We start from the raw sequence: 20,588 nt of genomic DNA, 5'->3' as shown, positions 1-20,588 counted from the left end.
CTTCTCACCTTCTTGTGCTTGTCTTCCTCCCCTATGAAGCCCCAGGCCCTTATTCCTTTCCTTAGCTTCAAGATGGCCTACAAGCCTCAATGACCCGGCTGCCTTTTGACATAATATATCTGTAATTAAATCTTTTTTTTTTTTTTTTTTTTACTCTTGTGAATCTTCCTTTTATTACAGGGGTGGGTGGGAATGTCTTAGTCAAGAACCTAAATGGGTAGAGGAAAATCATTTTTCCTTCCTGACACAGGGCACCTGGCTTTGGAAATTCTTGAGAGGCAAGGAACAGAGGCAGGAGGGAGAAAACTATGTCCAGTGAACTACATTTCAGGAGTGGGGAGGCAGGGAGGTAGGGAATGCAGGTTGAGGTGCAAGGGTGGACACAGGATTGGGGGGCCTTCTGCTCAGTTTCATGTTCACAAAAGCCTGAGATTAAAATCGGGTATGATTCCAGAGGTCACAGAGATACACCAAACAGGGCTGAATGAAGAAGTGCATCTTACATCTTTTAACACGTCCTGCTCCTGGCCAACCCCACCTCTGGTGAAGTATAAATCTTGTAAATGATCTTGAGATGGGCACAATTTTATTGTCTTATATATATTTTTGTTATAGCATTACCTCAATATACTAGTCAATCCTTAGTATAGCATTTCCTTCCACTTTTTAATATGTTGCAAACTTAAAAAAAAATGGGGGTAGCTTGACTTCTGAGAAGCCCAGGTTGTGTTGTAGGATCTGAGTGAGACCCCTACTCCTTGGGCAGAAGCTGGTTTGCTTTTTGGAGACAAGTAAAGGGGTGGGTGGTACTGTGGTGTTGGGAGCTCACTTATCTGGCTCACCTGAGCTGACTGGAGCCACCTCTTCTCAACTCTGTTCAGTGACATCATGTTAGTAGCTTGCAATTGGCCATGGTGGGAGTATTTACATGATAGAAATTGGCAAACACTACAAACCAAGGCCTTTCTTTCTTTCTTTCTTTCTTTCTTTCTTTCTTTCTTTCTTCTTTCTCTTTTCTTCTTTCTTTCTTCTTCTTCTTCTTTCTTTCTTTCTTTCTTTCTTTCTTTCTTTCTTTCTTTCTTTCTTTCTTCTTTCTTTCTTTCTTTCTTTCTTTCTTTCTTTCTTTCTTTCTTTCTTTCTTTCTTCTTTCTTTCTTCTTTCTTTCTAATGGTTAAACACTTACTAGCCTATCACTGGTGGTGGGAAAGGGGATGACAATCGTAAGCTGGAGGCTGATGGTATTTTTCTGGCTTCATGATGGCAAACATGAGGGAGGAAGGACTCACTACATTCACCTGGTGTCAAGATGTAGGGAGCAACCAGATTCCATAGGCAGGGGCTAAATGCCAGTGCTCCCCAACCTGGCTGTGCTTCAGAATCAGCTGAAGACTTTTTTATGTCTACTTGTGTTCAAATCCCACCTGGGAGCTACTGAATGAGAATCTGTGGGTGGGGCACAGGAATTTGTAGTCTTAAAAATATTCTGAAAAATGGTTCAGGTCAATGGAAACTTTGTTATGTGTCTCAAGGTATTAAGATGCCTCAAAAAGAAGATGATTGGGATGCCTGGGTGGCTCAGCAGTTGAGTGTCTGCCTTCAGCTCAGGGTGTGATCCCAGGATCCGGGATTGAGTCCTGCGTCAGGCTCCCTGCATGGAGCCTGCTTCTCCCTCTGTCTGTGTCTCTGCCTCTCTCTCTGTGTCTCTCATGAATAAATAATTAGAATCTTAAAAAAAAAAAAAAGATTTCCCAAACAGATCTCCTGCCTCTTCACATAAGGCCTCTGTCAACCTGTCACAGCTTGATGAGATCTGGGTTATGATGGAGGTAGTGGTACAAGGCCTAAACAAGAAATAGGCTGTAGAATGTTCCCCTGGGAAAATGAATGGCATGAAAGCATTTTTTTTGGACTTCCATAAAGCTTTATCAGGCTTACTTCTTTGATTTGGACTTAGCCCATTGTATCACCTGCCTCTGAATTCCTGACTTACTTCACGGGGCAACAAAAAACCTCCTGGGGCCCACAGGATTCCAGCACCCATAACAGCTGGACATGGTCCCAGTCCCAGTGAAAACTGCTGACTTGGTTTGGAGAAGACAGTGATCTCAGGGCTAAAATCTTCAGTGAAGGTTGTGAGTGACCAGAAGGCTGGGAGATGGAGACCAGGAGGACAGAGGCGGGGTGGGTGGGTGTGTCGAGCCTCAAAAGAGCATGGTTCTATCTAGGAGGTGAGGTGAGAGGAGGTGATGGAGATGAAGCAGAGCCTCACCCCTCCTCTTGCTGTGAGTTCTATGGGGTGTGGAAGAATTAATGCCCTTTGTTTGGGACAATGAGGGGGCGGGCATGGAAACCAGGTGTTTGAGAAGTAGAAAGAGAGCTGTCATGGGGTAGGGATGTACGGGAGCTTTACATGACACATCAGGCCACCTAGACATCTCTCACTGCCCAGAAGGGCAATGAGTCCGCCCAGAGTGGGGATCTGGCTATCACCACCACGGTTGTCCTGCTCCACATTACTGTGTTCCATTTGCATAACTTATCACCCTGCATCATAATATTTTAAAAATGTCTTTATATCCTAAATCCAAACTCTGAGTGTAGTGAAAACAGCTGAGACCTTGAAATAAGTCAGGTCCTAGGTCTGAATTCGGATTCTTTCCCTTTCTAGCCATAAGGCCTTGGGCAAGTCATTTCACCAACCTGACCCTCAGTTTCTTTAGGTATAAAATGGGTATAGTAACTTTATCTACCTCATGGGCTGTAGCAAAGAAAAAATTGGATATTATTTGGAAGCTCCCACTGTGTTGTCGGAGATATAGAAAGTTCTCTGTAAGCCCTGACCCTCCCTCCTTGACCAAATCATCTTTGTTTCTTAATGGTCTGAACCATTTGTGGTTTCGTGAAGGTACACAAACTATGTAGGTTGAATGAATGAGTTGGTTGAGGGAATGAATGGGTAAGTGAATTAATGAATTAATGAATGATGGTTAATTTTCAGAAAGATATGGTTGAGGAAACTCATGGCACTCTGCCATGGCTGAAAGGACTTCTCTTGCAATTCTTTCAAACATTTAGGCCAGGCCAGGTCCTTTGTCCTATTTCAAGGTCAGGGCTATTCCTTTGTTCTGACCTTGGCATAATGAGCCATGAAAAGCTTGCAGCTTTTTTTCTATTTTAATCCTTCTGTCCATTTAATGGGCTATATTTTCTCTGGAAACAGTGGGGTGAACATCACCAAGATAATGGGTAATAACATTAACATTATCACCACTGGCATGATCCAGATATTATTCAATTAAAGTAATAACTCCTAATGCAGGATGAATTGTTTTTATCCTAAGAATCCAATTCAGCCATCAGCTCACCATCATATTCAAATGACAGAAATTACCTTTAAGTCATAGATCTATAATGTGATGTTGAAATGATTTCTAGTTATATTTTATGATGCTATATTACAGACATTTTTAAGGTCAGAGTGTATAGAGCTTGTCGTGTTTTCATTTTCTATCACCAGGTAATTTGAAATCCTTTTCAAATACATAATGAACAAAAATTAGAAATTTGGGGAGTGAAATCACTTCAAAGGCATGCTTAAAACAACTTAAAAATTCACCTTACTGAGAATAAAAAAGAAGAGAGTCTGGTTCTTATTTAATTTTAACACTGGCCCTCTGAAGACGGAGATGGGGGAGAAAAATCCTCTTCCTACAGTTGAGTTCAAGAGCTGTGTCACCTAGGATGTTGGCTGCACTGTGCGCAGAGGGGGTCAGTCAGAGGGCTGACTCGTGCTACCCAAACTCTCAAGATGTAGAAGATGTACCCAACGGTGAGAAATACAGAAACGACGCAAGGTTTATGTAAACCCATGAGTGCTGGGTGGCACAGCCTCCTGGTGTAGCAAAGCCTTTTTGAGAAGCTATAATCTTAAGTGTGGTTGCCTGGGGAGCACAGAGTGGAACTGATGGCTTTAATGGACAGAGTCACAGAGCTCTCTTAGTCAAATGCGCTTACCCCCATTATGGGGGAGCCCTGTTGTAGATCAAAGCATCATGCCTGTGGGTCATGGCACCTACTCCCTTGGCCTGCACAGGAGACCTCGACCAACTCCTTCTCTCTGACCACCTGCTTTCTAAGAGGCTATGAAGACCACTCCCTTCTCTCTGCATCTTCCCTCTGCCAGGCCACAGGACAATACAAACAGGTGGCAGCTTTATAACAAACATATGACTTTAGAGGACACACCCTAGTTGCAGTGGCTGGAGTCTGGCCATCCCCCACTCATGACCAGATCTCAGGACCATTCCTTCTGCACCCATTCTTCCTCCTTCAACTCTGAGAGGGTTGCTCTCCTCGTGATGGGGGCCCCTCACCATAGCCCAATACTACTGTCTACACTCTCACTTAGAGAGAGAGGCTCACCGGGGACGGCTTGCCCCTCACAGCCTGAACTTGACTGTCAGCGTTTTCTAGCGAGGAGGAATTCCCTGCTGCTTTTCAATAACGTTGAATGTGACCGCAGCAGGTAGGAGCCCGGCAGCGAGAAAGAAACAGGAAGGTCCCATAAGTTAACGTGTGGAAGAAGAAATCTATATTTATTCTGGTTCTTCTAAGGGAGCTAGATGAATGGCTGCCAGCTTAGGTGGCAGTGGGTGTGGGACAGGCTGGGGAGCAGCGTGGCTTTCTGCACCCACCCAGCATGAAAAGAGCCGGAAGGCAGCAACAGCTCATGGAAAGTTCCAGAATAGGGCCCAATTCTTCCTTTGCTAAGGCCGTGCTCAGCTCCCACCTAACCCACTGACTGCTTTGTTCCTTTTCCACAGCCCAGAGCAGAATCTAGTCCTTCGCCATCCAGGATTCACAAAACAAAATATTCTACCCAAATGGTCAACAGACAGAGTCCATTTCAACTTCACCTGTAACTGGGCAATTATGACAGGGCAAAAAAAAAAAAAAAAAAAAGAAAAGAAAAAAACCCCAAACAACCCCCCACCCCCACCCCCCCAGAGACTGGCTTTTCTAGGCTGTTCCTAGTGTGGTTCTGATCTGCCCTGAGAGTCTCTCACACAGCCCTCCTTGTGGCCGTGGACTGAGCCGAGGGGTGGAGGAGGCATGGCTCAGGGAACATTTCACAGGTCCGTGGGCGATCCGTTTGCCTGCCTGTCACCAGGGCCAGAGATATATTGGCTGCGAGGATGCACCTACCACCTGAATGCCTCTAGAACAAATGCCCCTCTGATATTTGGGGCTGACACCTCATTCGTTCGCCACCCATTGATTAGGTGTCCACCCTGTGTACCAGGTGCTGGGAACACAGAGATGATTAAGACATGGTTCTTGCCCTCCAAGAGCTCATATTTCATCAAGGCGACAGACGGAACACACAGTGACAAGTCAGGGAGATATGGGCCGGCCCCAGGAGCCAGGGCTGCTCTAAGGAGGGGAGGAGCTACTCACTCTTTCTGGAGCAGCTGGCTCTCTGCACGTATTTCACAAACACCGACTGATGCACTCAGGATGCAGACCCTTGGGGGTAGGGGGCTAGGATCTGGGAGGTATTTGGCTTTCCTGAGTCTCTGACCTTCCATCTTTTTGTAAGGAATGGTTCTGAGAGCCACTCGTGGCACAGACGTGACTAAGTCAGTAAGACTCTGGGGGCCGTCACCAAACAATATAGAAGAGGACAGGCGTGCATTGGTTTCTGCACACACTATGAGCTGCAGTGTGGATGTGAACCTTATATTCTCTGTTTCTCCAACACCGAGGCTGGTGGTCTGCAAACTTGAATGCATGTCAGAATCACCAGGTGGGCTTGTGAAAGCAGAGTAGTGGGACCCCCCAACCCCCGTTCTGATTCAATGGGGCAGGGGGATGGGGCCTGAGGAGAATCTGTAGTCCTCATAAGATCCCAGGGGATAGCTACGGACCTGGGTAGTGCCTGGCACGGAGTAAGGGTTCAATCAATGATGGGGTTAATAGTATTAGGCACTGTGCTTCGTGCTTTACATAAACCAGCTAACTTAACCTTCAGAACAGCACGATATGGTGGGGATTGTTACTATTTCCCTTCTCTTAGACACGAGCAGGTGTAAAGAGAGAGAGCCCAGTACATTCCCCAGGGTCACGGAGCTAATAAGTGGCAGAGATAATAGTTAGACCAAGTCTTTTGAGTAGAGAAAAAAAAATCCATGTTTTTTTCTCTCACTCTGTTCTCCCTCTTCCGAGAAAGAAGTATTTCTTTTCTTTCTTCTTTTTAAATACGGAAGCTAAAGAGATCCAACTATAAATAAGTGAAGTCTAGAATCATAATACTCTCATTCCATTTCAAATATGTCTTCAGATATATTATTAAAATTATCCCACAAGAGCCAATGAAAAGACCATTTATTTCTTGAAAACAGTTGTGAAAATATACGAGAGCATAAGCTGCCCGTGCCCTGTGCCCAAGGAGCCTCCTAAGCCAATAGCCATCAATCCTTTTATTTCCCCCAAATAATGGAACACATTTTGTTAAGCGAAAGTATACTCAGAACCCCAATATATAAAGCAGACAGGAATCGGGCTGCTTTTAGACTTGCAAAAAAACGTTGGTGCTGAAATGATGGATTGTGAGCGTTTCCAGGCAGAGACGGAGAGTTATGCCCACAGAAGCCCCAGCTCTGATCCAAGGGAGAGCCAGCCAACCTGCTTTGGTGTAGGGTGCAAAAGTGGCACAGTGAGTTTCTCAGAACCTGGAAGAAGGCTGAAGAAATCCTAGAGGACACCCAGGACAGATGCCACCTTCTCCTAAGAAGGGCTGCCACCATCATCCTACTCAGGTGAGGCTGCTTGCTTGTTATGCCTTCTTTATGGGACCGGGTTTAACACTAGTTAGATCTGCTGCTGGATTCTGATGGTTGGTAAACCACTTGGCAAACTAGCGCTGGTGGGTTCCTTTTCAACTAATTCTCCTGCGGTCTTCGTGAAGTTTGGAGTAAGATGCTGCATGGGATATTTCTAAGGAGCAGGACCTGACCAAGTGAACCCAACTGACAATTATCATTCACATCCAATGAGGGGCTCAAGCGAGGTACGGCTTCTAATAGGGGTCCACCTGTACGTTGTTTGCTTCTGAGGCGGGGAGTGGCCCCCACACTTAGGGGTGCATTCAGAGTACCTGTGATTGACTACTCAGCCTTGGGAAGATGCTCTGCACTTACAGGGCTGATTCAGAAACCACCCCCAGATACCGACTCTACTATTTAGAGCTGAAACCCATCTACCACTGTCTATCTTCTGGCCGTCAGGAGAGCCCCAGAAGTAACTGTCTCTGTCCCATTCTCCCCATCTTCCATTTGGTAACAATGTGCAGTCAGGTGTGACCATGGGCCCAGTATTTAGCCAGTGTGATGCAAACAGAAGGGATGGCTGTAACTTTTGGATCACCTTATTTTAGACAGCTGTTTACCTTCTGTTTTCATTAGCCTTTCCTGCTGCTTGGAAAGGAGTCGGAACCACAGCAGCTGACTTGGACTCAGATATGGGAGCCATGTGCAGAGCCTGGCAGAAACGGACCACCAGCCTTGCGCTGCTCCCCTCTGCACTGTTACGTGTGAGGGAAATAAACGTCAATCTGACTTAAAAACCATATTTTTGGTTTCTTTATCACAACAGCTTAGTTTACAGCCTATGTATGGGTCAAAGGTGACCATAATCCTATCGCTACTCTCACGAAGAGGTGGGGGTCCATGTCCCCTCCTCTTGAATGTGGGAAGCTTTGTGACTGCTTTAACCGATTTCTGGGCCCCAGCTTTGAGCAACTGGCAGCTTCCACTTTCTGTTTTTTTGGAACACTATCTTTGAGGACTCTGGGTCGTCATGTAAGAAATCTAATGACTCCCTGAGACCACCGTGCTGAGGAAGCCACGTGTGGGCATTCCATATAGACCCAGCCTTCCAGACCCCCCTCCAAGGTTCCAGACATATGAATGATGCCATGATCCCTCAGACCAGTCCGTTTGTCAGCTGGTTACTGTGAGTACCCTGGTCAACAGCAGTCTGAACAGAAGAAATCACCCAGGCTATCACATGAGAAGGCGATGTGGGGAACTGCTGCATGGATCTCATGGCCACGAAGGGAGCCATGGTTGATACTCTCAATACGGCAGAGCAGAAAGATGTTGGTTCCCTAGTCTCTGATGACATCTGCAAGCCACTGTCCTAACCCTGGAACCATCAATCTCCAAATTTCTCATTCAGTGAGACAGTAAACATCCACATTGTTTCAGCCACTCTTGGCTAAGGTTTCTGTTACTTGTGGCCGACAGCATTCCAGATATATCTCCCTCGCCATCCCCCGTCTTGTCTCTCAGGAGGAGTTTGTTACATGGACAAGAGCATTCAGTTGGGCTTGCGACCAGACTCTACTCCTTCAATAATACGTTTACTGGTGGGGAATGGCTGATTTCTCCTGAGGTTTTTTTGGAACTTGACATACAACGTCCAGTTATTTCTAGCCTCCTGGCTAATGTTGCAGGGGGAATCCCACTGCACATCATCCCATCTGCCTTCCCTTCACCTCGCCTCAGCTTCCCTAGGGCAGGGGAGTGAAGGAGAGCTGGAAAGCCCCCATGACTCCTAGAAGGATAATGAAGGGAATTCTTCCAACAGTTACCTTGGCTACAGAGTTTTTCTGGCTAGGGCTGCGGGCTTTATAGGCAGAGGACTGAATCTGAGGGTTTCTTCCCCAAGATGACACAGAGGAAGGGCCTAAAACTCAAGGAAAGAAGCAGAACCGAAAACCATATGGAAAAGACCAGATCTAGGAAGCCATACTCTGGAGGTCACCAAGCTGGTCAGGGCCAGAGGCCATCTGGGAATGAGGATTTGGAGCTGGGCAAATGCAGTGGGGGGAGAGGAAAGCAAACACATGTGAATTGGGGATGTGTCTGTGTGTCGTGTGCACACATGGGGCTGGTGGAGTGGCCCAGAAGAGCTGCTTGTGTTTGCTGACATCTGGGGCATCATGCACGGGTACATTGGTCAGCTCATCCACAAGAATCTGAAGGAACACATGCCTATAGGAAGCCTATTTATGTTCTACGATGCAACATAATTGCAAGTTGCTCATGAAAGTCCTTTTGATCCATCCCATTGATCTGTGCCCCTACAGGTGTGCCTTACACCCCGATTATAGCATTTATTTCAATTTCCTTGTATTTCAGCCAGTCTATTATTTAGGCATTTCCCCAACCGGATTGAAGGACTTTTGAGGGTAGGGACTATTTCTTAATTCTTCCCTCATAGTGAATAACACAGTGGTTTGTACATAGAAAGTGCTCAGTGAATACCTTTTGATTAATTACCATTGTCAACCTTTTGGCTTATTTTTCTATTGACATTTACAAACAGATCAAGAATGTTTCTAACAGTGCATTTTTTTCTAAATGACAGAATAAACATGGAAATCATCACCAAGGAGGCAAAATAAATCTCAAGCAGAAGAGTTAAACATATTTCAGGGGAAAAAAAAGGGGGGGGGGCGGATAGGGAAACAAGGGAAGGAACTGGAGGCTGAAAATTTCTGTCTTAGACCAGCTCCAGGCAAATGAATGCCCTCTGAAAACTTCATCAGCCTTTTTCTACACAAAGTGCTTTCTGACCATTTCTCTACAGTGTCTCTCCTATTTGGACACAGGGTTTCATTTATTAATCAAACATAATTGGGCCCCATTTCAAAAGGATGAACAAAGCCTGTTTTTGTCCCATTCAAAAGCTGGGTTTAGTCTGGGTCATGGTGTTTGTCAGCGTCTGTTCCTAGGCCCCAAAGGGTTGGATGCTGGAGTAGGACAATTGGGGGCCAGTTGGTCAATTTCCCATTCCCTGGAGCCCTTGAAAAGGCCTCTCCTGAGCCCTGGAGCCTCTGTTCACTGCCTATGAATGTAAAGCCTACACCTCCACATCCCACTTGGCAAGTAAGGTCTAGCTGGCCCCTTGTCAACTGTGTCATTTCTCACAGCCTAGGCCCATCTTCTGATGATCGGTCCACAAACCCAGCTCAGACAATTACCAGAGCTGGTGTTCTTTCTTCAAAATCCTTCAGTGGCTCCCCATTGCCTACATGTTGCTGCTGAAAATATTGAAAAGACTATGAAAACTAGAAACCCCTTGCAAATACAATTCAGAGCCAAAGAGAAAGGAGATCAACAGTATTAAAAAAGAGAATCTTGTAATATTTTCTATTCATTGAGGACAGGCATGGTGCTAAGAACTTTACATACATTATCTGTAATATAGCAACCCTGGGATACAGTAACTAACATGACTTCTATTTATAAGGAAAATGTTGTCAGAAGTCAACTTAATTGGTCAAAGTTGCATTGATAAATTAGTGGTAAAAGCTGGTTGACAATTCAGGTCTCATTCCATGTATGAAATATAAAAAGGGGATAAACTTATATGTAAAAACTATACCTAATTACATGCTACTTGACTAAAAGCCTCAATACATGGATAACATTTTGAAATAACAACATAATATATTAGATATAAATATATAATAAATACCCCAAATGTGACAATAAGGTAGGAAACCTTATTAAACCAGGAACAGAGAAAGAAATTTTAAAAATTTTCAGGAAACTCAACAAAGCAAGGCACACAGACTTAATGGATTTCTTCAAACTCCCAAGGAACAGATAATTTCCAAGCTATGCTGACTGTATCAAAACACAGGCTAGGATGGACTCCATCTAATATATTCTATGTGACAAGTTTTATCTTAATGAAGGTTACTCCAGGAATGTGGAAAACAAATCAATAAAAGAAAATCTATTAACATTAGATGATGCAACCCATTTCAACATATTTCAAAGAGGAATTAATAAAACCTTTCTTTTGAGTAAAATAATTAGTACCTTAACTCGATAAACATACTATTTAAAATCATGAAGCAATAATGGAATAACACTAAAAGCTTTTCTTTCAAATATAGGCCCAAAAGCAGAATGTTACTACCATCCATTATAATTTAAGATTGCTTTAGGCAAATTGCAAAAGATACAAAGAACAACTGTTGGAAAAGAAGTGAAAAATATTTACAGACTTTGCTAAACACTCGGAACTAAATCAACAAGCTTAAAAAGAAGGCAGATTTAACAAAAAAAAAAAAAAAAAAGAAGGCAGATTTGGTATTCAAATTAAAACATTAGTAGCATTACTATACATATTACTGTATACTATATATACTACTGTATGTAAGCAGTAAAGACCTAGAATCATATAAATATGATAATATAAGAATAAGATACCTAGAATACATACAATGATTTAAGAAGTTAAGTATAATGACTTGATGTGCTCTAAAGCAAAATCACCACTTTTTCTTAGAATTTAACGATTCTAACATTTATTAGGCAAACAGTGTCAAGAACGTGAAAGGATATTTTGAAAAAGAAGTCTTCTGATTTTGTAAGGCTAGAACTATACATTCTATACATACAAAAAGCAAGGATAATTAAAATAGTGCAGTACTGGTATGAAACCAGACATACAGAATAGTAGGGGAGAATCAGATGCCAAATTAAACCTATTTGTATGTAATAACTTGATATACGATGAAGTATGATAAACAATGAGTCAAGGACAAGCCACTTAATAGCTGATACCAATTTGGTTTTTTAAAAGATTTATTTATTTATTTTAGAGAAAGAGAGCATGCAAGTGTGCAAGTAGGGGAGAGGCAGAGGGAGAGAGAGTCTTAAGCAGACTCTGCTCTGGGCCTGAGCCCGATGTGGGGCTCGACCCACCACCCTGGGACCACAACCTGAGTAGAAACCAAATTTCGATTGCTTAACCGACTGCATTGCCCAGACACCAATTTAACTATCAGTTATATTTAAACATGTACTGAATATGCTCAAATACATTAAAGCGTTAAATATATATATTTAAAACCAGAAGAATAGAGAACCAAGATTGCATCAGATGTTGGGAACTATGAGTAATGAACCAGGATGAACTTTCCCAGGCTTGAAGCAATAGAAGAAATAACAATGGAAGAGATCCAAAGATTCCACTGGATAATACTTAACCTATTTTGATCTTAAAAAATATAAGAAGTGGAAAGAAAAAGAACATTCTGAGAAGATACTTATATCAAGATAGTAAAATCCATAACATAAAAGGAATCTGTTAAAATCAATAGGAACACTTTTCTAGAAAAATTGTCATCTGTAATGAGGATATTCAACACAGTATTACTTCTAAGAGCATAAAATAAATAAAAAGTTGTTTTAGCTGCGATGGAAGACCTGAATAAATTAGAGCCAACCAACCTAAACATCTGTCGTTTAAAAAGGTAACTACGAAAGATGTGTCTTACGTAATGGAACAATATTTACGGTATGGTGCTAAGTGAAGAAAGAAAATACAAAATGCTGTGCGCAACATGACAGCCACTCTATAGAAACAAGGATGCACGCACTCTGGGCCCGGAAAGGAGGTCAGAGAAATGACAAGTGCTCTTAGAGGGCTGGGTTTGTTGCAAACTCAAATGATAGCTGGCATCGGGCAGGTGAGGATGGATAGAAAAAACATCACAAGTCGCAGGGTTGGGGGGTGCAATGGTGGGGCTGGAGAATCAGGTTCTACCAAAGGTAATAAAAAACAAAACTGAAAACATAGAACACTTAAACACTTAGATTTTGCAGAATATATTTTTTTAAGATTGATTTATTTATTTGAGAGAGAGAGAGAGCACATGTGCATGAGTGGGAGTGAGTGGGGAAGGGACAGAGGGAGAGAAAATCCCAAGCAGACTCCCCCGCTGAGTGGGGAGCCCAACTTGGGGCTCCATCCCAGGACCTTGAGATCATGACCCGAGCTGAAACCAAGAGACAGAGGCTTCACTGACTGAGCCACCCAGGCGCCCTGGAACCTCTTTGATGGTAATAAAGGGTGTGGGGCCCAGAGCCACATTCCTCCCCGTCAGATCTCCTCGGAGACCTTACCCATAGAGGTCCCCAAGGTATCCCTGAAGCCCCACGGAGGAATTCGAAAGCTATCGGCACCAGGGAGCTGCACAGATTTTAAGTGAAGTGACTTCGGATTAGCAGGGTCAAATCATGCCAGCTTCAGAGGCCGTTATGGTCCATGGGTTTTCAACGTGTGACCTCTGTACAGTTTTTCTTTTAATGTTCTAATAGTGATTTCTACAAAAATGAAATTCAGATCTAAACAGAAGTAGTTAAAAGAAGTTATGTTCTTTGTTAACACAGAGCTGCCTGAGTTGGTTATGAGAGTGGCTCTGTGTCTTTGAACTGCTTCTGAATAAAGCTGTTTGGGAAAATGCCAGCTTGCTATCTAGTGGTGAATTAAACAGCTCCACATCCATCCATCAAATATTTATTGAGCGCCCACCGCATGCCAAGCCCCGGAGGAAGACGGAGGAGGAAAAGAAATAAGACATGGCCTCTACCTTCTGTGCGTGTGCAGATGGGTCCGAGGGCCAGACACATGGGGTAACTCCACGTGCAACCACACATACACGGATGCTAGGGGACCACGGCTCATTACTGCGAGTGCGGGAAGGGTAGCGCTCAAAAGGCAAAAATTTGAACCCAGTCTTCAAGCAAGGATACAGATCCCGGGGATCCCTGGGTGGCGCAGCGGTTTGGCGCCTGCCTTTGGCCCAGGGCGCGATCCTGGAGACCCGGGATCGAATCCCACATCGGGCTCCCGGTGCATGGAGCCCGCTTCTCCCTCTGCCTGTGTCTCTGCCTCTCTCTCTCTCACTGTGTGCCTATCATAAATAAAAAAAATAAAAAAAATAAAAAAAAAAAAAAGGATACAGATCCCCCTGGCGGAGAAGAAGGACTTTCCAGGCAGAGGGAGCAGAAGGGAGGCAGGACACAGGAAGAGGGAGGAAGGTCAGTGGGCATACCTGGACTGTGGGAGCTGGGGGGGGGGTGTCTGAGAAATAGCTAGGCTGGAGAGAGGGCAGGACTGGGCCAGATTTCATCCTGTAGGCCAGTCCTTTGGGAACTTTGTCTCCAACTTCGTTGGGACTTCCAGCTTTGTTAATCAATTAATTAATTAATTAGGGAGAGAGCATGGGCAGCGGGGAGGGGCAGAGGGAGACACCGACTCCCCATCGAGCAGGGAGCCCCACGCAAGACTCTATCCCAGGACCCCTGGATCATGACCCGAGCCAAACTGAGCCACCCAGGCACCCCCACACAAGGATTATACACAGCTAGTGTCTCGGTCAGATTTTCTGGGGTCACGCTATGGGAAATTTAGGAGATTGTTGTTATATCCAAGATATAGGCCCTTGGCGGTAATAGCAAAACACCCCGGGTTTCTGATTTCATTTTCTTTGTGCCTGAGCTGCTAAGCCTCATGGATTTTGGACTTCTCTGCTCCCACTGCTGGAACGAGGGTTCCAGGTTTTGAATAGTGGGGAGGAAAAGTCCTTTACGGTAACGTCTCCCCTGATGCCGGGGACCAGCACTCACGTGCGGATCAGTGCTTGCTTAATCCTTTCTTTCAATCGGTGCACAAAAATCTCTGGGGGAGGTAGCGTAACCCGTGTGTGCTTCATTTGTAGACTTGGGGCAACGGGGACCTGAATGCTGTCTTCTCCCCCGGCCCTCTCTGAGGTGTGAAGCTCCTTTTTAGCCAGTGGGTACTGCTCAGGTTACCTGGCTATGTGCTGGCCAGGAGTCGGCAGGCACTTAGGGTTGACCAATTTGTATTCTCCAAAAGCTCAAATTCTCCATCTGCCACCTCCATTCTTGGTGACTGTGTGTGATTGAGCATCCGGGATGCTGCTTTTTGGAATGGACATCTTGATGCACGATAATCATCTCTTAAGGACATTTACATCGCACGTTTCTCTTTCAGAGGGAAACATATGAAGATGTCTTTCAATAAGGCAGGTGCTGCTGCTTCTTGCCAAATCCTGCCTTGGGTATTAAAAGCAGCCCACCTAACAACAAGGCCTGGTAAGTGCCAGCAGCAATGTCTGTGTGTGGGGCTGATAGAGCCAAAGAAAATATCTTGCCAGAGAGGTGATTGGGTGATATTAAATGTCAAGATCTCAATGAATTACTCTCAGAGGTTCCATAAAAGAGAAACATGGTCTAGTTTCCATTGCTGCTGTGTCAAACAAAAAACATTTTTTGTCTGCTCCTTTGCAGAGAAATGTTAACTATTGACTTTTGATTTGGGAATACATCCTAAGGAGGAATCAGAGGAGAGATCGGCCTCTTAAATCAGGAGTTCTAGGGCCCTGGCAGGGCAGGTGAGGAGATTTTCTGGGCCTCAAGGGCCACTTTCAGTGTGTTCCTGCAGTCTGGCATTTACCTTTTGGCGTGGTGAAGGGTAGATTGAGGTTGATTATAGACAGACACGATTAGCACCAACACAGCAGAGATTAACGGCCACCGCAGCTTCCAGATGAATCTGTAAAGAGCAGCGCCAACACCTCTGCTTGACTCTGCTCTGTGTGATCGGTGATATATAGAAGCCCACAGTGAGATGGCCTTGAAACTTGACTTAAGGAGAAGATTACCCTCTGAGAGTTGGATGAGTCAAATAATCGATGATATTAGCCACCTGCAGAAATCGTGGTAAAAGACGGGATGTTTCCCTAAGGGTTAAGCAGGATTTGGCACGCCTGAAAATGAAAGACACTGAAAGCTCCTCTGTAAGTTGGTCTCAAGAGGAAGAAGAGGTTAGCCGAGGTGGGTGAGGGTGGGCATGGGGCTGAATAAACTTGGAAAACAGAGTCCCAGAGACCAACCTCAGTGGAGTGGGACCCAATCTGGATAAGCTGGCACTGACTCTGGGGGCATGAGGATTCTGGCCATGGGGGGTGGGCATCCCCCTCCCTGCCTCACCCTCCTTCATCGTTTTCATTCAACACATATTCTATCAAGCACTGCTGTGGGCCACACACTGTCCTAGGCATGGAGTGGGGGTGGGTGCCAGGAACAAGACAGAAGGGGGTGCGTGGAAGATACATGGAAGAAGCTGCAAGACCCCAAAACATAAACAAAGGTATAAAACTGTTTCAGAAAGTGATAGGTACTGTGAAGGAAATACAGGAGATGGCTGAGGGAGGGAGAGAAGGGCTTTGTGCAGAGAGGACATGAGGCCAATAGCTTTCCAAGTCTCCCCCTTGTCTGGATGACTGGGCCTGGAGAGCTCCTCCCTCCCTTTGCTGGGATCCGTGATGATGACAGGCTGCTGTGCAGGTGCTTGGAGTCTAAGGGAAAGGATGCTCCGGGCGGGGGAGCAGATGGGAGTGTTCTGCTTACCACCCGGCGCCTTCCCTCGTCATAAGCGGAGAGTTGGCCTCTGGTGTAGGCATGGGGCTTCGGTGAGGTTGGGCAGCCTGACGTGGGCTGCCTGACACCCAGCAAGCATCCCATCAATGTCAGTTATGATTACCCTTGTGCTTGATGCCATGAGATCCCTGCCCACACACTGATGGATGTCTCCTCAGAGACTGATATTTATAAAGGGACCATGTCTTTGACTCATGTTTCGCTCCTACAGTGGTCCATTAGAGCTCTCGATTTAGGATATTAATCCATATTAGGATCTAATCTTGCTAGAAAATCATATTAAAGGGAAATTCATTCCACTTAAACTAGGATATCTTTTCAAACAAGTTAATACAATGAAGAATTTATCCATTTTGTAGGTGAAAGAATAATCTTGTAGCTTAATTATAAGAAAATGAGCTAAACATATTAGAATAAAAATGGTTTCTCCATCACCTCATTATCTCTCTGTTCCCAGTGAATGTGCTGTTTCTCCTTTATTAGAATCTGCTACTTTATAGTCACCTACTAATGAAGCCATAACTTAAGATTGGATATATTAGATTTTGTCCCTAATCATTTTTTGAACAGCTATGTATATTTATTTAGTTGCATTTTCTCGTTTGACGTTCAAGTGAACGGTATGAAGTTGTTAGGTTTATCATCCCCATCTTATAGATGATGAAACTGAGGCTTAGGGAGGACAAGCAACTTGCCAGAGCCACACAGATGGCAAATGGCCAAGAGCGATTCAGACAGGGGCTTTGCTTCAGAGCCCACCCTCTAGGCCACCATCCTATGGAAGACCCTCTTCTGGAATCTGGGAGCACGACAGATGCGAAGCCTGTGAAGCCTTTGTATAACTTTAACACAAGTCACCAAAAGTGAGAATAATGAAATAAGCCAAAAGGTCTCTTACGTAAAGACGAGAAATGCACGATGTCAACAGTAAAACCGTATCGAAGTTAATAAATGGATGTTAAAAGTATTTTCTAGGCTTTGATGGAAAGGAACTGATGACAGCTCCGCTTTTCCACCTTCTCTTCCTTCTTCCCTTCCTTCCACAAATATCCAACATTAGCAAATAGCTACGATGCAAAGCACTATGCAGGGCACTGGCATCCTAAAAACTAGTAATTCAAACTCACTAGTCTCAAGTGGCTTACACTCTAGTGCACAAGACAGGTTACTCATTAGAGAGAAGTGTGGAGCCGTAAATGAACTTAGGGGCAGGCCAGAGGGATGTGGATAGAGCAGGGAAGGTTTTCTGGAGGTGGCAGTTCTTCCTCTGGGTCTTAAAGGATTGGCAGGCGCTAACTTGGTGGATGAGGGGCGGAAGAAACTGTCCAAGGAGAGCGAACTCAAGGTCGTACCATCAAGTTTCACACTCTGCACTTCATAGGCGATTGAAACTTTAAGGACAGTTGTGATGAGGTGTGATTTTCACATTATGCACCGGGTTTCAGAGCCTGGCCTTCCCTCCAGATGGGAGCTCCTGTCATCATTCTAGTTATCTGCATGGTGGCAATGAGAGTTAATTAAGCAATTACTTACACTCTATTTTTAAGAAGAACTGGAAGGCGAGGAGGCTAAGAATGGTAAACTGCCTCTAACAACAGACATTTAGACACAAAACCAAAATAAAATGCAATTAGAAGGAGCAGGGAAATGAACATGGCCAGAGGCAGATTTACCAGGAGGCTAAGGAAGCTTAACTTCCAGAGAGGGAGTCCTCCTTGTGTGAGCTTCAGAGGCTCTGCCTTTAATTTGCATCCACAGTTCTGCATTCCTTTTTTTTTTTTTTTTTTCTGAGAAAGGACCCTCTCCCACACTGAATAAGCTTTAAGCCCCGTGGATTCTGGATTGGCCCTGTAGCCAGCAGTCACTACTCTCGGGCCCTCAATTTAGCTCTGCGCTTTCAGACACCCAGGGCGAAATGGGCCCAGTGACCTACTCTCTAGCAGCCCCCGAAACGTGAGGAGGGAAATCGGACCGGCCAAAATGCCAAACTCTGTAACTGCCGACCTAAATTTACAGAGACTGAGCTGACAGCTGCAAGAAAATTCGGCATCAATGCTAGGAAATCATACTATGTCACTGCCTTATTAGCCAATATTAAATTTACTTACAGTTCACCAGTAATTCAGTGCACGGACACTGATCAAGTTTTTCCTTCGTGGCCAGCCCTGAGCTAGATTTCTCCAGGAAATCGAAAAGGATAAAGATCAGATCCCTTTTTTCACTTTTTCACTCATAAATTCTGAGAAGAGGCAGATCGGTGTGTCCTGAAAACAGCGAAACACCTAACAGAAGGGAACACAAAACCGTTGCTGGGATCAACTGCAGACACGTGCACGTCTGCAAAAACAGAGAAGAGTGGAACAGCCACTGGTTGGAAATCAAGGAGCAAGATGTCTGATTTCCTTCCTTCCTTTCTTCCTTCATTCCATAGATGTTTACTGAGAACCTGTTTGTTTGTTTGTTTTTAAATAGCAGCTTTATTGACGTATATTTTACATACTCTACAACTTAGCTATTTGAAGTGGTCCTCTCAAAGGTTTCTAGTATATTCTTTTTTAAAGATTTTATTTATTTATTTATTTATTTATTTATTTATTTATTTATTTATTTATTCATTCATTCATTTTTTCATTTTTGAGAGACACAGAGAGAGAGGCAGGGAAACAGGCAGAGGGAGAGCTCTCAGTGGGGAGCCCATGCAGGACTCAATCCCAGGACCCCAGGATCACGCCCTGATTCAAAGGTAGATGCTCAACCACTGAGCCATCCAGGCGCCCCTATCCTGGACATTTCTGAGCACCTGTCCTGCATCAGGCCTCAGGCCAGGAACAGGTGGCTACAGACACCAGTATCTCTCCCTTCTACCCCCAAGCTCTCTTATCAGCTCAGAGGACACACACCTATGCTCCCTGGGCTTCCCTTCTTTTCCTTCTAAAACTGAAAGGGCTGGAGTTCCTGGTACTTTAAAACAGTCTATAATTCAGTTCTAGAGAAAACAGCACGAGGGGAGTGGTGACGAGGTGGGGAAATGGGAACTTTGAAATGATCTCATTATGGACCAACTGTATAATCTTCCTAGAGGCCCATTTGCTAATCTGTATTAAAAGCACCAAAAATGAACATATGCTTGGCCCCAGATTCCACGTCGAGGATCATCCTTAGGTGTTCATCAAGGATGGCTGCAAATGTTGTTGACGGGTCTACTGAAGGTGGTGAAAAAGTATCTGACAAAAGAGAAAGATGTGACCTCTCAATTCTGGCCGGGAAGCCCCAGTGAAGAATTCTTATTCTAGATCCCATTTTCTAATGTCCACACTCACACCAGCCTTTCTGCAGCCTCTGTACGCCGCTGACCCTGGCCCCACCGCGCACTAAGACCTGCACGTTCTTTTTCTGCCCAGTGCTGTTCTCCGATCTTGTAACTGTGCTGTTGTTTCGGGGCCCAAGTGTGGGGCCTGACATTTCACCCTCCACCACAAGGCAGTGTGCTCACGGGGTTGGACCTGACCTGCCGTGGGAAGAAATCCACAGTATTCTAGGCTTTTTGATTATGGGATTTTGCTGTCTTCTCTTTAACGATGCCAGCTTTTGCCCTCCGACTCCAGGCTTCTCCCAGTCATTTATGTCTTCCCCATGAATATCCACACTTTTTCGGTTCATAAATAACTTTCATCATTGTGTGGGAGAGCGGAAAGCCGGACACTTTTATCACAAGGCGTCTCCACCTCTCTGTGAGTGAATGGAAACGACTTCATTAAGGGCTTGCAAAGCGATTCATCAGGGACCGCCGCTGTTTGAACTTCGCATGGCATCCAGGGGAAGTGGAATTTAGAACTTGAGTGTGAATCTCTATATTATCATAATTTTATTTATTTATTTTTTATTTATTTATGATAGGCACACAGTGAGAGAGAGAGAGGCAGAGACACAGGCAGAGGGAGAAGCAGGCTCCATGCACCGGGAGCCCGACGTGGGATTCGATCCTGGGTCTCCAGGATCGCGCCCTGGGCCAAAGGCAGGCGCCAAACCGCTGTGCCACCCAGGGATCCCTATTATCATAATTTTAAAGAGGGCAGAGTACACATTAAAATTTTTTATTTATTTATTTATTTATTTATTTATTTATTTATTTATTTAGGGTGGGGAGGAGCCCAGGGGGAGGGAGAGGAAGAGGGAAAAGAATTCTAAGCAGATGCTGTGCTGCGTGCAGAGCCTGACCCCACCACCCAGAGATCACGACCTGAGCTGAAGCCAAGA

At 44.7% G+C, this 20,588-nt stretch overlaps 1 protein-coding gene and 1 long non-coding RNA gene across 2 annotated transcripts in view; one reads left to right on the top strand and one right to left on the bottom strand.

Moving 5' to 3' along the window:
- The window catches only part of SPON1 (spondin 1), a 251,437-nt gene that overhangs the window by 43,869 nt on the left and 186,980 nt on the right, over nt 1–20,588 (bottom strand).
- Nucleotides 6,536–7,627, top strand: LOC106560193. The gene is made up of 2 exons (XR_005375774.1): nt 6,536–6,818; nt 7,464–7,627. It is a non-coding gene; the product is annotated as an uncharacterized LOC106560193 (long non-coding RNA).

This window comes from Canis lupus, chromosome 21 (assembly GCF_011100685.1).
Source record: "Canis lupus familiaris isolate Mischka breed German Shepherd chromosome 21, alternate assembly UU_Cfam_GSD_1.0, whole genome shotgun sequence".
NCBI classification, from domain to species: Eukaryota; Metazoa; Chordata; class Mammalia; order Carnivora; family Canidae; genus Canis; species Canis lupus.
Note: the sequence above shows the minus strand (reverse complement) of the source record. Positions and strands in the feature narration are given on the sequence as shown.